Genomic DNA, 13561 nt, shown 5'->3' on the forward strand with positions numbered 1-13561 from the left:
CAGATGAAATCCGTTCTTTCTTCTGGGAGGAAGACAAACATGGCACATGCTGTGCAGGTAACAACAGCAGACCTATCACCATCCATACCTGCTGTCCTGGAAAAAGGATTGAAAAGAAAAGCAAGAGAATCTCACCCCCTTCTCAACTCCCCCTCTAAACTCCCTGTTAGCACTCACCTGTTCGCAAGCTCCTTGGTCGCTTGCTGACTGCTTTATAAAGCCCTGGACTACCTGAAAGTCCCTCCCCCTACCAAGGCTCGGCCAATCAACAGAGGCTTCTACAATTCAAATTTACTTAGAAGCCAACAGTTTCCACCCACCAGTCACAGCACACACTCCATGAAGGGAAGAGGGAGGAGGAAGTGGAGTGGGGGGGGGGGGAACCCTCACTCATAAACACAAGCTCAGCATACAAGCTCAGCACACAGGAAGAAAGCCCCAAACACAACTCAGACAGCCACTTCCTCAAGAGTCCTGTATCTGCTTCTCCTTTACCTGGAGAACTCCCTCTCTAAACTCCCTGTTAGCACTCACTAGTTGCAGTGGGCACAGCTGGGGAAGTAGTGCATGATATGCAGACAGACATACAAACAAACTCTGAAATATATATAGTAGCTAGCTACCCCTTTCTCCATCCTTGCCTCTTGCTAGCCCAATGTGGTTATAGCTGTCCCAGTCCCTATCTCTGGCCCCTTGCTGCCTCCTTGTGGTCATTCTTCAGTATAACTGTCCCTCCTGCCAGACCCCTTCCCTTTCCATTTAATGAGAAACAATCAAATTTCAGTCACATTTCATTGTCCTGGCACAAGTAAACCATGACCTTGCTTTAATTTAAGATATGAGGAAACAGCATACCATATTTGGTGGTTCTAGCTCTTACTGTTTGGGAGAAGTTCTTAGACTCACGGACAGTCAGACAGATGCACATTTCTAAAAACACAGAATCAATGAATACTAGGACTGGAATGGACCTCGAGAGGTCGTCAAGTCTAGTCCCCTGCCCTCATGGCAGGACCAAGTGCTGCCTGGACCGTCCCTGATAGACATTTATCTAACCTACTTTTAAATATCTCCAGAGATGGAGATTCCACAACCACCCTGGGAAATTTATTCCAGTGTTTGACCACCCCGACAGTTAGGAACTTTTTCCTAATGTCCAACCTAAACCTCCCTTGCTGCAGTTTAAACCCATTGCTTCTTGTTCTATCAGAGGCTAAGATGAACAAGTTTTCTCCCTCCTCCTTATGACACCTTTCTAGATATCTGAATACTGCTATCATGTCCCCCCTCAATCTTCTTTTTTCTAAACTAAACAAACCCAGTTCTTTCAGTCTTCCTTCATAGGTCACGTTCTCTAGACCCTTAATCATTCTTGTTGGCTCTTCTCTGGACCCTTTCCAATTTCTCCACATCTTCCTTGAAATGCGGTGCCCAGAACTGGACACAATACTCCAGCTAGCACAGAGTAGAGCAGGAGAATGACTTCTCGTGTTTTGCGCATAACACACCTGTCAATGCATCCCAGAATCGTGTTTGCTTTTTTTGCAACAGCATCACTCTGTTGACTCCTATTTAGCTTGTGGTTCACTATAACCCCTAGATCTCTTTCTGCCATACGCCTTCCTAGACAGTCGCCTTCCATTCTGTATGTGTGAAACTAATTGTTCCTTCCTAAATGAAGCACTTTGCATTTGTCTTTATTAAACTTCATCCTATTTACCTCAGACCATTTCTCCAATTTGTCCAGATCATTTTCAATTATGACCCTATCCTCCAAAGCAGTCACAACCTGTCCCAGCTTGGTATCATCTGCAAACTTAATAAGCATACTTTCTATGCCAATATCTAAATCGTTGATGAAGATATTGAACAGAGCCGGTCCCAAAACCGACCCCTGCGGAACCCCACTTTTTATACCTTTCCAGCAGGATTGAGAACCATTATAACTACTCTCTTGAGTATGGTTATCCATCCAGTTATGCGCCCACCTTATAGTAGCCCCTTACATATAGTAAGAAAACCAGATTGCAAGACACTGAGTGAAAAGGTGAAAATGACTGCTGGATGTCCTTACTCTAAGGGAAAGTTTCTTTCCTCATCCTAAAAAATTGTGATCTACAGCATCTTGAAAATGCAGTGTGAACTGTAATTCCATTAATGGGCAGCAATAGAAGGATGACTGCTACTACATTCCCAGAAAGAATTTACATACAGTGATGGACACTACACATCTGAGAGCAAATCAACTCCCAAGGTTGGCAAGGGAAAATGTGAATTCTCTTACCCTCCTTGCCTTGACATAGTTCCACAAGTGGTTGGGATTGAGTGCAGATAGAGAAGGCTTCAGACCAGCCTACCCTCAGGTTTCCAGATAGGGGCTGAGGAACACTACTGAAATTGGGGGGGAGGGGGGGAGAAGAGGAGGGGAAAATGGCAATGATTTGCTCCCCTCCTCTTCCCCTCTCAGCCATATCTCTCCTGGCAGCTCATGAGTCCTACACCCATCATCTGTCATCTCCATCCAAATTTGAGTGTGTGACATTGTGATCTTATGTTCAAGGTCACAACAACCCAAGGGCTTGGCTCAGCCAGAAAGTGGTCGGGCTAACAACTGGGTGGCCCTTAGAGTGGCAACTTGTGACTCCAGGTGTTGCCTTCCCCCTGCCAACCCAATCAAATCCAGGTTCTTTCTCCCCACTCCATCTAGATTGAGGTATGTTTTTAAAAATCTTTCCTTCCCTTTTGTTACTAACTTTTAAAATACAATTTGCTTTTCACCATTTAGTCTTTTTACCTGCTTGATTTACATTTGACTGTCACGATGAAAATAGCTTCCACTTTTATGGTTACTTAAGGTCAGTTTATCTGATTCCTTATTAGCAGGAGGCTGCACACATGCTACAGACTTAGAAATTAATGCTGAAGTGGGGTAGAGCTAATCTGAACTTCAGATAGTTGTGACAATATTTTGCCAAAGCATACTGTACATGCAGTAAAAATGTATAAATTGTTATATATTCATTTATTCTCTACTCATTTCAGTTTTAGAATTACAAAGATCACCAATGTGGAATGAAGGGTCCAATTTTTTGCTTTGTATTACCAAAATGGTGGCTCCGTACTACTGACCTATTATTCAAATTGAGCATTCTTTGATTGCCTGGGAGATTAGGACAAAGCCAATTCTGTTGTATCTATAGGAGGAAAAGTTCACTGATCACAAAACTATTACACCTCTTCTTCTGTTACTGCCTTCGTTTACTTTCTGCCAAGACTAAAGTAGTGTTGTTCTTCTTATTTTAGTCCGCTATATCTGTCTAAGAAATCCTCCTAAATGGTAAGAGGTAGGACCACCAAATTTGGTGTACAGCTTCTCCTTATAACTTAAAGCAAGGTTAAGAGTTTGGATGTGCTTGGAATGGGATTGCTTTTCAGAAAACCATACAAAAGAGAGACATACCAATCAAGTGAAAAGCTGCTGGCTGGGGATGCACCCCATCCAGGATTGCCCCATTCCTGAGCCCCCCCCCCCCACCCAGGTGCCCTGATTATTACTGGGTCATTGCTGATTGTCAGGGAGTGAGTAGAAAGTGTGCAGTTTGCTGCATTCCTCACTCTAGCTGGGGAGCAGATTAGAGATGTAATATAGTTGATTAACTAATAAGCAAAAGCGAATTGGTTAATGCTATAGACTACATGTATACCCCTCTCCCTTGGCAGTAAATTTTTTTAACAGGTGGGCCAGCAGGTTGGCTCAGTCACGGCTTGCGCTGGGTCTGGGACCTGCCCCTGCCATGACTCTGCATTTAAAGTGTGTTAGGAGGCAGCTTGGCTCAGTTCCTGCTCACACCAGGTTCAGGAGCTCTGATCCACCCCTCTGGACAGGGGCTGCTGCCATCCTGCACTGTGGCCTCTGTATCAGAGGCAGCAGTGTGGGGCCACAAGCAGCTGATCCGTGAGGGGAGCTGGTTCTTAAACTGGCTGCCCTCGCAGACCATCTCCCACATGGAATCCCCTGCTGTTGCCTCTTACACAGAGGCAGCAGTGAGGAGTGGCAGTGATCTACAACCCATCCTGGGGAGTGGGCTAGAGCACACTGCCTGCCCACCCCACCCCTGGGGACTATAGAATAGTTGAGTAACAAATAAGAATTAATGAAGTTAATCGACTCTTCAATTAACTGATATTTAACATCCCCAGTGTAGATTAACCCAGACCTGCCCCCACTGGGGGACATGAAACCCTCCCCTGGCTGTGCCTGCTGAAGCTTCAGTGGCTATGGAGCCACCAGCACTCCCAGTTACCTCCATGACAGTACTGATTTCCTGAGACAACTACAATGCATTGGTGATCTTCCAGAAAACGCCATCCTAGCCACTATGGATGTAGAGGCTCTCTACACAAACATCCCACATGTAGCTGGAATACAAGCTGTCAGGAACAGTATCCCTGATGATGGCACAGCACAACTATGGCTGAGCTCTGTGACTTTATCCTCACACAACTGTTTCAGATTTGGTGACATTATATACCTCCAGACCAATGGCACCACTATGGGCACCCGCATAGCCCCACAATATGCCAACATTTTTATGGCTGACCTGGAACAGTGCTTCCTCAGCTCTCATCCACTTATGCCCCTTCTCTACCTATGCTACATCGATGACATCATCATCATCTGGACCCATGGGGAGGAGACTCTGGAAGAATTTCACCACGATTTCAACAGCTTCCACCCCACCATCAACCTCAGCATGGACCAGTCTACACGGACGGTCCATTTCCTGGACACCACGGTGCAAATAAGTGATGGTCACATAAACACCACCCTATACTGAAAGCCTACCGACTGCTATGCTTACCTGCATGCTTCCAGCTTCCATCCCAGACACACCACACGATCCATTGTCTACAGCCAAGCACTGAGGTAAAATCGCATATTCTCCCACCCCTCAGGCAGAGACCTACACCTACAAGATCTTCAAAAAGCATTCTGGGAACTACGATACCCACACGAGGAAGTGAGGAGACAGATTAACGGGGCCAGATGTGTACCCAGAAGCCTCCTGCTATCGGACAAGCCCAAAAAAGAAACCAACAGAACACCACTAGCCATCAGGTACAGTCCTCAGCTAAAACCCCTCCAACGCAGCATCAGTGATCTACAACCCATCCTGGACAATGATCTCTCACTTTCACACACCTTGGGAGGCAGGCCAGTCCTTGCCCACAGACAACCCGCCATTCTGAAGCATATTCTCACCTGCAACTATATACCGCACCATAGTAAATCTAACTCAGGAACCAATTCATGCAACAAACCTCGGTGCCAACTCTGCCCACATATATACACCAGCAACACCATCACAGGACCTAACCAGATCTGCCACACTGTCACTGGTTCACTCTCCTGCATATCTACCAGTGTAATATATGCCATCATGTGCCAACAATGCCCCTCTGCTATATACATTGGCCAAACTGGACAGTCCCTACATAAATGAATAAATGGACACAAATCAGGTATTCGGAATGGCAATATACTAAAATCTATAGGAGAACACTTCAGTCTCCCTGGACACACAATAGCAAATCTAAAGGTAGCCATCCTGCAGCAAAAAAACTTCAAGACTAGACTTCAAAGAGAAACCGCTGAGCTACAGTTCATCTTCAAGTTTGATACCATCAACTCAGGATTAAACAAAGACTGTGAATGGCTAGCTAACCACAAAAGCAGCTTCTCCTCTCTTGGTATTCACACCTCCAGATCAGCTATTAGAAGTGGGCCTCATCATCCCTGATTGGATTCACCTCGTTATCTCTAGCCTGATTCTGGCCTGCATATTTATACCTGCCTCTGGAAATTTCCACTACATACATCTGACAAAGTGGGTCTTTGACCTCGAAAGCTTATGCTCCAAAACTTCTCTTAGTCTATAAGGTGCCACAGGACTCCTCACCGCTTTGGCTATGGAGAGTTACTTCTCACCTTGCCCCAAACTGCTGCAGTGAGAGGGGGATGGGGTAATCATCTCGCCCCAGGCCAGCTTGCATACTGAACCCCTCATTCCCATCCCAGAGCTGCTATTTAAATGAGGCATGTACATTTTCATTTTACTTTCTATAAAAAGAAAAATTAATTGACCTAAGAATGAGGAATGCTGGGTAAATCTTCTAGTTTAATATAATATTCAGATAGTATAGAAGTTGGATTTCTTCTACAGTCTGGTTTGGTGTTATTTTCTTAAACTTTGTTTTTTTCAGAGTTCAGTTTTATCATATTTTAAATAAGGAATGGTGAGAATATGGGATTTAGGCACTGAGAGAAAAATAAATGTAACCTTTTACCATTTAATAAGTCAGTCTGGAGAAATGGCTTTCTGGGATTCCATGTAGGGTTCTTAAAGCTATCTAGAGATAATGGATTCTGATTACAAGTAAAAAAATGTGTTTAACTACAATAGTGAACATTCAACATGAATTCTAAAAGTCCAAATGTTGTGGGTTTTGATTGTCATAACTAATAAAATTTCTTCAGCTAGAATTTCATTGTATTGATATGAATGAGTATAAAATTAATCTTGGAATATGTATGGATATACTGTGTGTACAACAATGTGTGTTTGGGGGGAGTAAACTGTAAAGAGGAGCAATAATCATTTGCTTATTTTCTCCTTCCCCATTCTCAAACATGAAAAGCCAGGTACCAGATGATTGTTGATAATCACTCTGTTTGCTCATGAACTGTTCTAGCTTGCCAATGTTTGAAAGAGGTGCTTAGCTGAATACTAAGATCAAATATCTCTACTCAACAGCTTTTCGTTGCCATTTTCAGAAAGGTCAAACTAAAACTCACCAACTCATGGGAGAAAATCGGAGTTGTTTTGTGCTCTTGCATATTCTTTACCTAAACTTCTATTACCACTTCTTCCATTTCTTTGGCTTCTCAAGAACAACTCCATCAGAATAAAAACCTAATGCTAGTAACAAGGCTTGTAGGGAAAATAATTACAAACATTCTTTACTTGGGAGACAGGCCAGTCCTCGCCTACAGACAACTCCCTAACCTCAAACAACTTCTCTCCAGAACCATGAAACACATCTCCATTATTCATCTAGGAACTCACCCCTGCAATCAACTCCGGTGCCAACTCTGACCATACATCTATACTAGCGACAACGTCATAGGACCTAACTACATAAACCACGACATCAGAGGCTCATAGAACTGCACATCCACCAATGTGATTTATGTCAGCAATGCCCCTCTCCCATGTATATTGGCCTAACTGAACGGTCTCTACGACAAAGGATTAATGGACACAAATCAGATATTCAAAAAGATAACACATTGGGGAACATTTTAACTTGCCCAGGTGCTCATTAATGGTTCTCAAAGTTTCCATATTATTACAAGCCAATTTCAAAAACCAGCTTCAAAGGGAAGCTGCAGAGCTTAATTTCATTTACATTTGATACCTACAGTAGAGGTTTAAATAAAGACCTTAACTGGATTACCTGCTACATTCCACATGCTAATGACATAAAAGGCCAAAATCAGGTACTTAATACTACTTAGAACCCTCTCTATGAGCTTCATTTAGCATGGAAACTCTGACCATTCTTTTCCCATTTTTTCTCCTTTCCTTTCCCTCCCCATACCTTCTCTTTCTCTGCTATTTATTTGGAACTTGGATCCCTTAAACTCCATTCATCTGGAGAAGGGGGTTGTGCCCATGAAAAGTTCATGATACCATCTACATCTCTAAGGTGCTGCAGAACTATTGGTTGTTTAATTTTTTTCTATTCCAAACTAACACGGCTACCCTTCTGAAACTAGCAAACATTCTTGACAGAAATAATTCCCTTATTTAATTTACTAGTAGGAGTGTGCATAAAAAAAAATCCACTTGTTTGCTTTGAGTATGCGATAGCTGATCAGTAAAGAAACAGAACCCTTAATTGCTGCTCAGGGTTTAGGTCACTGTTCATTCATTCATTTATTGCTGAAGTTATGAACTATTCATATGTTGCCACAGTACGTTACTTACACAAGACTGGTGAAGGAAATAAGCGCTTAGATGCCTCACAGATACAGACGTTGGGGGATTAACATGTCTGCTACATTAATATATATGTGCATACATTAATGTTGGAGTATTGAAGTTGCTTCCGATCAGAACAGCTATCTCTTAAGGTCTGCTGTAGCCACTAATATATTTTTAAAATTAGCATTTGCTTTGTTAATTTTCTTAATACCTTGGCTTTTCTGTTTCTTTTGTCAGTGGAAATAAAGTGCAAGCAGAACCTGCCCTTTATGTTGATGACCAGTTTTCCCTTTATTTTTCCTTAATAGATCTTTCCTATCCATTTGCTTTCTGACACTGAGTATATATGATTCTCTATGGATTGGCAGGTATGTGTATTGTGAGTAATGTTTCTGGCAGCATTCCCCCTGAACATGGCACTAGGCCTGGCTTTCAGAAGTGCTAAGCACCAGGCTTTATCTGGAGATATAGGTGCTCAGCCCTCCTGAAAATTTGGTCCCTTATGCCCAATTTCAACTCACCTAGGAAATAAAGTTGTAATTTCTTAGGCTTCTGTTATTTGAAAATGGGCCTCCATATATGATAGTGCACTCTCCTCCACATTGGACTGCTTCACCACTCCTATCTTATTAATTAATAATATAGCACTTTGGCCCTGCAACAGTAGGTTTTGACATTGTTAAACACTTTAACAATCTTTATTGGAGCATTTTAAAATATATTTAGAATGTGTAAAACACTTTGATATATAGAAACACCCATCCTAATGAGATTACATTAAGCATCCTAATAAGATCAAGGCTTGAAATTATGCTTTTCCGGATTTTGGTGATATAAATTAATTTTGCTTTAAACCAGTGTCTGTGTGCTAGTTCAGTTTTGATATCAGCTTCAAATATTCTCATTTCAATTTATATGGGCATCTCTATTTAAATAAAAATGTGCTCTCAGTTCTGCTGTTAACTTTTCCTTTCATTCCAAGACACTGAAGCTAAAGATTATCTCAGCATTGTTCTAATTATTTAACCAACTAATAAATTATGAATTGGAGTGACTGATCATTGAACCCTGCTGATGCTGGTCTTTCATCTCTCATTTGAGTCTAACATAATGTATAAAATGAATACAGTATTATCAATTTAGATTCATTGTGAACAGAAATCATCACAAAACCATCACACACCTAAATTGTTTTCTCTTCAGGAAGACACTACAGCACATTTGAAACTAAAAAAGACAAACTTCTAGGACATCCTAAATTAATTTTTATTCCTAGTAACTGAGGTTGATGTTAGGTGAGAAAGTTAAGGTACAGCAGTACATCAATAATACCTATATGTAGATTTACCTATTACTCATTGTTGATTATGATTTTGCTGCCAACTGTTGCATAGAGTCAGAGTTTAAGGCCAGAGGGACTGAGAGTTCTAGTCTAACCTGCAAATTTCACCACTCACCCACATGCATGCTAAACCCTAGAACCAAGTATTACAGACCTCAGGATATTTAACTATTATTAGTGCCCTGTAAATCTGGGGCTATCTGTTTTACATCTGCAGGTATTCATATCCGTGGCTCATTTTTGCAGATACAGACATGGATACAAATTTTGTATCTAGAACTCTGCAAATTTGTGGATATCCGTATCCATGGATGTAGATATCTATGGCTAATTTCTGTGGCTACAGATGTAATAGTTTGTCTCCATGCAGGGCTCTATGATGTACCACAGGGACTAACCATAGATTATTCACACTGTATTTCATAACACGTTTTGATATACTGCATTATTACATGGTATACAACAAATGTCTGTGTGTGTATATCAGAATAAATTAAATTATACGCTTATTAATTGTATTTTTCATTTGTGTATGTGTTAGTACAGCGTATGCGCCTACCAGCCTGATCTGCAAGAATACATCTGAGGGGAGCTGTCCAAATTCCCTCACCTTTAACAGCATCTATTCATTATTCCCAGTAGTATGGGCTAATTATTATTATTTATTTGTATTACCATACTACCTATGAGCTCCTGTCATGGTCACCAACCTCAATTGGTAGGTGCTGTACAAACAGACCAAAAACATGACCCCCCATCCCAAAGTGCTTACAATCCAAATAGAAGATGAGACAAAAGAGGAAACACAGTATTTATCTTTTTGCTTTAATTTTTAAAATATTAATGTGCTTTTTTCTTCCCTTTAAGGTGACTATTGGGGACATTTTAATATTTGCTTTCTTAATAAAATTGTTCTCTGTCTTAATTATTTCAAGTTCAGACATTGATTTTTAGCTTGGGACTTGTCAAATTGTTGTATTTTGGAAAATTAAGTACAATATGTATAGCTGACAAAGATGAGGATTGAGTATACATTTTTATTTATAAAACAACAAATAGTTTATTAGTACTTTAAAGACTAACAAAACATGTAGATGGTATCATGAGCTTTCGTGGGCAAAATCCACTTCTTCATATGACTGGAGTATAAGAAGTCCAGATCCAAGAATAAATAAGAGAAGGGGGGGGGAGGGGTGTGGAGGAAAAAGAGGACGGGAGGAAGAAAAAGAGAGACAGTGAGTAGTTACTACCTTACAAATATGAAGTACCCGCAAATGAGATTCATGTTCAACTGACATAATATTAATGTATTACCATCTTCTATATCCAAGATTTTTGAGTCAGTATAGCATGATGTTTTAATCAATATAAAATAATCTGCAGTGCATTTACATACAATCGTAATAGTCTTGTTCCCCTTTATACTCTGGTCATCTGAAGAAGTGCGTTTTTGCCCATGAAAACTCATGATACCATCTACATGTTTTGTTCGTCTTTAAGGTGCTACTAGACTATTTGTTTGTTTTTCCTGTTACAGACTAACTCGATTACCCCTCTGAAGATTTTTTTTATTTATAAAATGTCTACCACTCCACTCAGAAGCAGCCTTTTTGCTCAAGGCCTATTGAGGTTTGCTTATATTACTGTATGCCAAAACCACAGTTATATTGATTGAAAAAAAATCAGGGCTCATCAGAATCGTTAGGAAGTTCTAAGGGGTAGGTAGAGGTGTGGGTTTTGTTTGTTTTTTTAAATTATAATCTAATTCATGGAATGGTAAAATTAGTAGACTGCCCGTCAGGATTTGTGGTGAATTTAACATTTAAGAAGTGAAAATTGGATGATATAATGGCTTAAAATGGTTGTTCTAGTTAGTTTCAGATACTACAATGATAGATTTGTATAACGACTAGCAAGTGTTGATTCTTTACACTTACTGATTTTCAGATATCCATTCGTCCTATCCAGCTACAGTGCATTCTGCTTGTCTGGCGTGCAACAGGGTAAAATCAATATTACACCTATATTTCTCCAGAGTGCTAGGCATAGATTTTGTCAAATATTTTACTACTTTGTTTGCTTAAACTTCATACCAAGCTTTGTAGCAAAAATGTGGAATGACCCTGAAACTTAATTTTCCAATATTCAGTTCATATTGTAACTCACAAAATCCCCTTCAATTTGTCTTTCATTTGTCTCCCCTTTTGATTACCTCTTAATTAGTTTACAGTAAAACTTTTTGTATATTATCATTTTTTTCTCTTAAAAAGTTGTACATTTTCCCTTAATTATACAAAAAATATTATAATTAACACTTTTTCATTATAGGAATCCAAAACTGCTAGTATTCATGTTTTATACATATATTAAAATTTTCTATTCAGAGAGATGGATATAAAGTTTAAATATTTATGGAAATCTAAAACGTAACTTAAAAATAATGTTTTGTCTTGGAAACTTCTGGCCAGAAATCTCTTTTGGGAAAATAGAGGAGAATACAGAGTCAGTTTAAATATTTTTAATGCTTTTCATTTTGTATTTTGTAGATCATATAAAGCCTTACTATATAAAATATATTTAAGATTTGGGATTTATAGATATTTTTTCTTTTACCATATCTTATTTGTCCTTAGACAATTTCATGGTCTTCTGTATTTAATGAATCATGGCAATTGTGCTGCCACTGGTCCTGCTGCCAGTTTTTTACCACACAAGTAGTTGAAGCTTATTAGTCCATCAGAAGTGCAAATGGTTAATCTGTTGTTTTGAATAGTGTTCAGTTAGGATATTTTGAATATAAGACTAAGATGCTTTCTCATGAAGAAGAAAAAATAGATTTTTTTCAGAAGATGTTCATTTTTTAGCTATTGATGATCTGATGTGAAATGAGATAAGCATTGTAACTCTGTGTATATTTTAAGTTTAGCAATTAAAAATGGTGAACCCCAAAATAATTATTATATCTGAAATTAAAAAAACAAGAACAGATACTAGAATTCTTTCCACAGTAATTGTTTTTTTGGGAGAGCATAGCTTAACTTGAACATTGCTGTATTATTTATGTTGTTTAGCCTATTGATTTAGGGTTAGTTTTTAAACATTTTAAGATTATCGTGAGAACTGGGACCTCTTGATTAATTATTAGAAAAGATGCACATTGCTAAACCTAACACATTTCTGAAACTAATATTACATATTTTTCCTATTTTTTGGTATTGTTTTTATATCATGTTTGGGGGTCCTAATATCATGCATTCTATCATAAACATACCTACAGTGACCCTTCTCCAAGTTGATACTTGATAGAAAGCTCACTTAAAAAAAAAATTAAGGACTTAAAAAAAATTTGTGGTGACTGCAGCACAAGTGTATAAAATACCAGTTCCCCTCTGTCTCCCTGTACAGCTCTTACTATAATTAGCCAGCATTAACAACAAATGTTTGCTTTGGTTAAATTATTCAGAACATTTATTTTACTTGTCAAAGGTTAGATCAGGTTGTTTGAACTGGTAATTAAATGCAGCCTAATACATTTTTGTATTTATACGCATTATAAGCCCTGTTTCCTCCTCATTCTGTATAATTTCATAATGTTCAAGGCTGACATTTAAAAAGACTTTTTGACTCAAAGATTTTAGTTCTTATATACTGTTGTACATGTGCAGTCTCAGCAAAACCAGTACAGGGATGTTTAGAATGTCACAGCTGTAGACAATGTGGTGATAAATGTTTGTTCTAAAATTTTTAGTTGGTTGGAGGCCTTTCGGAATTTTTGAAATTGCATATAGCAGAGTCACTTGTGTAACACTTGATATATAAATAGTGTGCATTTTTCAGAGCAGAAAAATCCACTTCTCCATCCCTGAGAAATGGATAGGAAAAAAAAAAGCCCAGTATGTTAAGAAACAGATGAAACTTATGATTTTTCCTCTTCTATTCTTAGTGTTTAAAAGAACAGTGCTAAGTACTTAGCTTTTTGGCAGGTCATTCCTGTATTATATGTAGCCATCTTTAACAAGTCAACTAAAATAATCATGGTATGCAAGTAAATGAATATTAAAGCCAAATTTTTAGACAGACTACTCAGACAAAAGTCTAAGAAATGCTTCTGGAAATTTTAAAATTTGACTCAAATACAGTTAAGAGAATAAAAACTTCAGAGGGGTAGCTG

General features: G+C 39.1%; 1 protein-coding gene across 6 annotated transcripts in view; it reads left to right on the top strand.

The window, feature by feature from the left end:
* The window catches only part of TBC1D5 (TBC1 domain family member 5), a 515710-nt gene that overhangs the window by 158426 nt on the left and 343723 nt on the right, over window positions 1-13561 (top strand). For 2 of the 6 annotated variants that reach the window (XM_075922103.1, XM_075922104.1), the window contains exon 3: window positions 11338-11393. The exons of the other annotated variants lie outside the window; for them this stretch is intronic. The gene's annotated coding sequence lies outside the window, so the exon portion shown is untranslated. The remainder of the gene's footprint in view (window positions 1-11337; window positions 11394-13561) is intronic. 6 annotated transcript variants of the gene reach the window in all.

The sequence above is a fragment of the Pelodiscus sinensis genome, chromosome 2 (genome assembly GCF_049634645.1).
Source record: "Pelodiscus sinensis isolate JC-2024 chromosome 2, ASM4963464v1, whole genome shotgun sequence".
NCBI classification, from domain to species: domain Eukaryota; kingdom Metazoa; phylum Chordata; order Testudines; family Trionychidae; genus Pelodiscus; species Pelodiscus sinensis.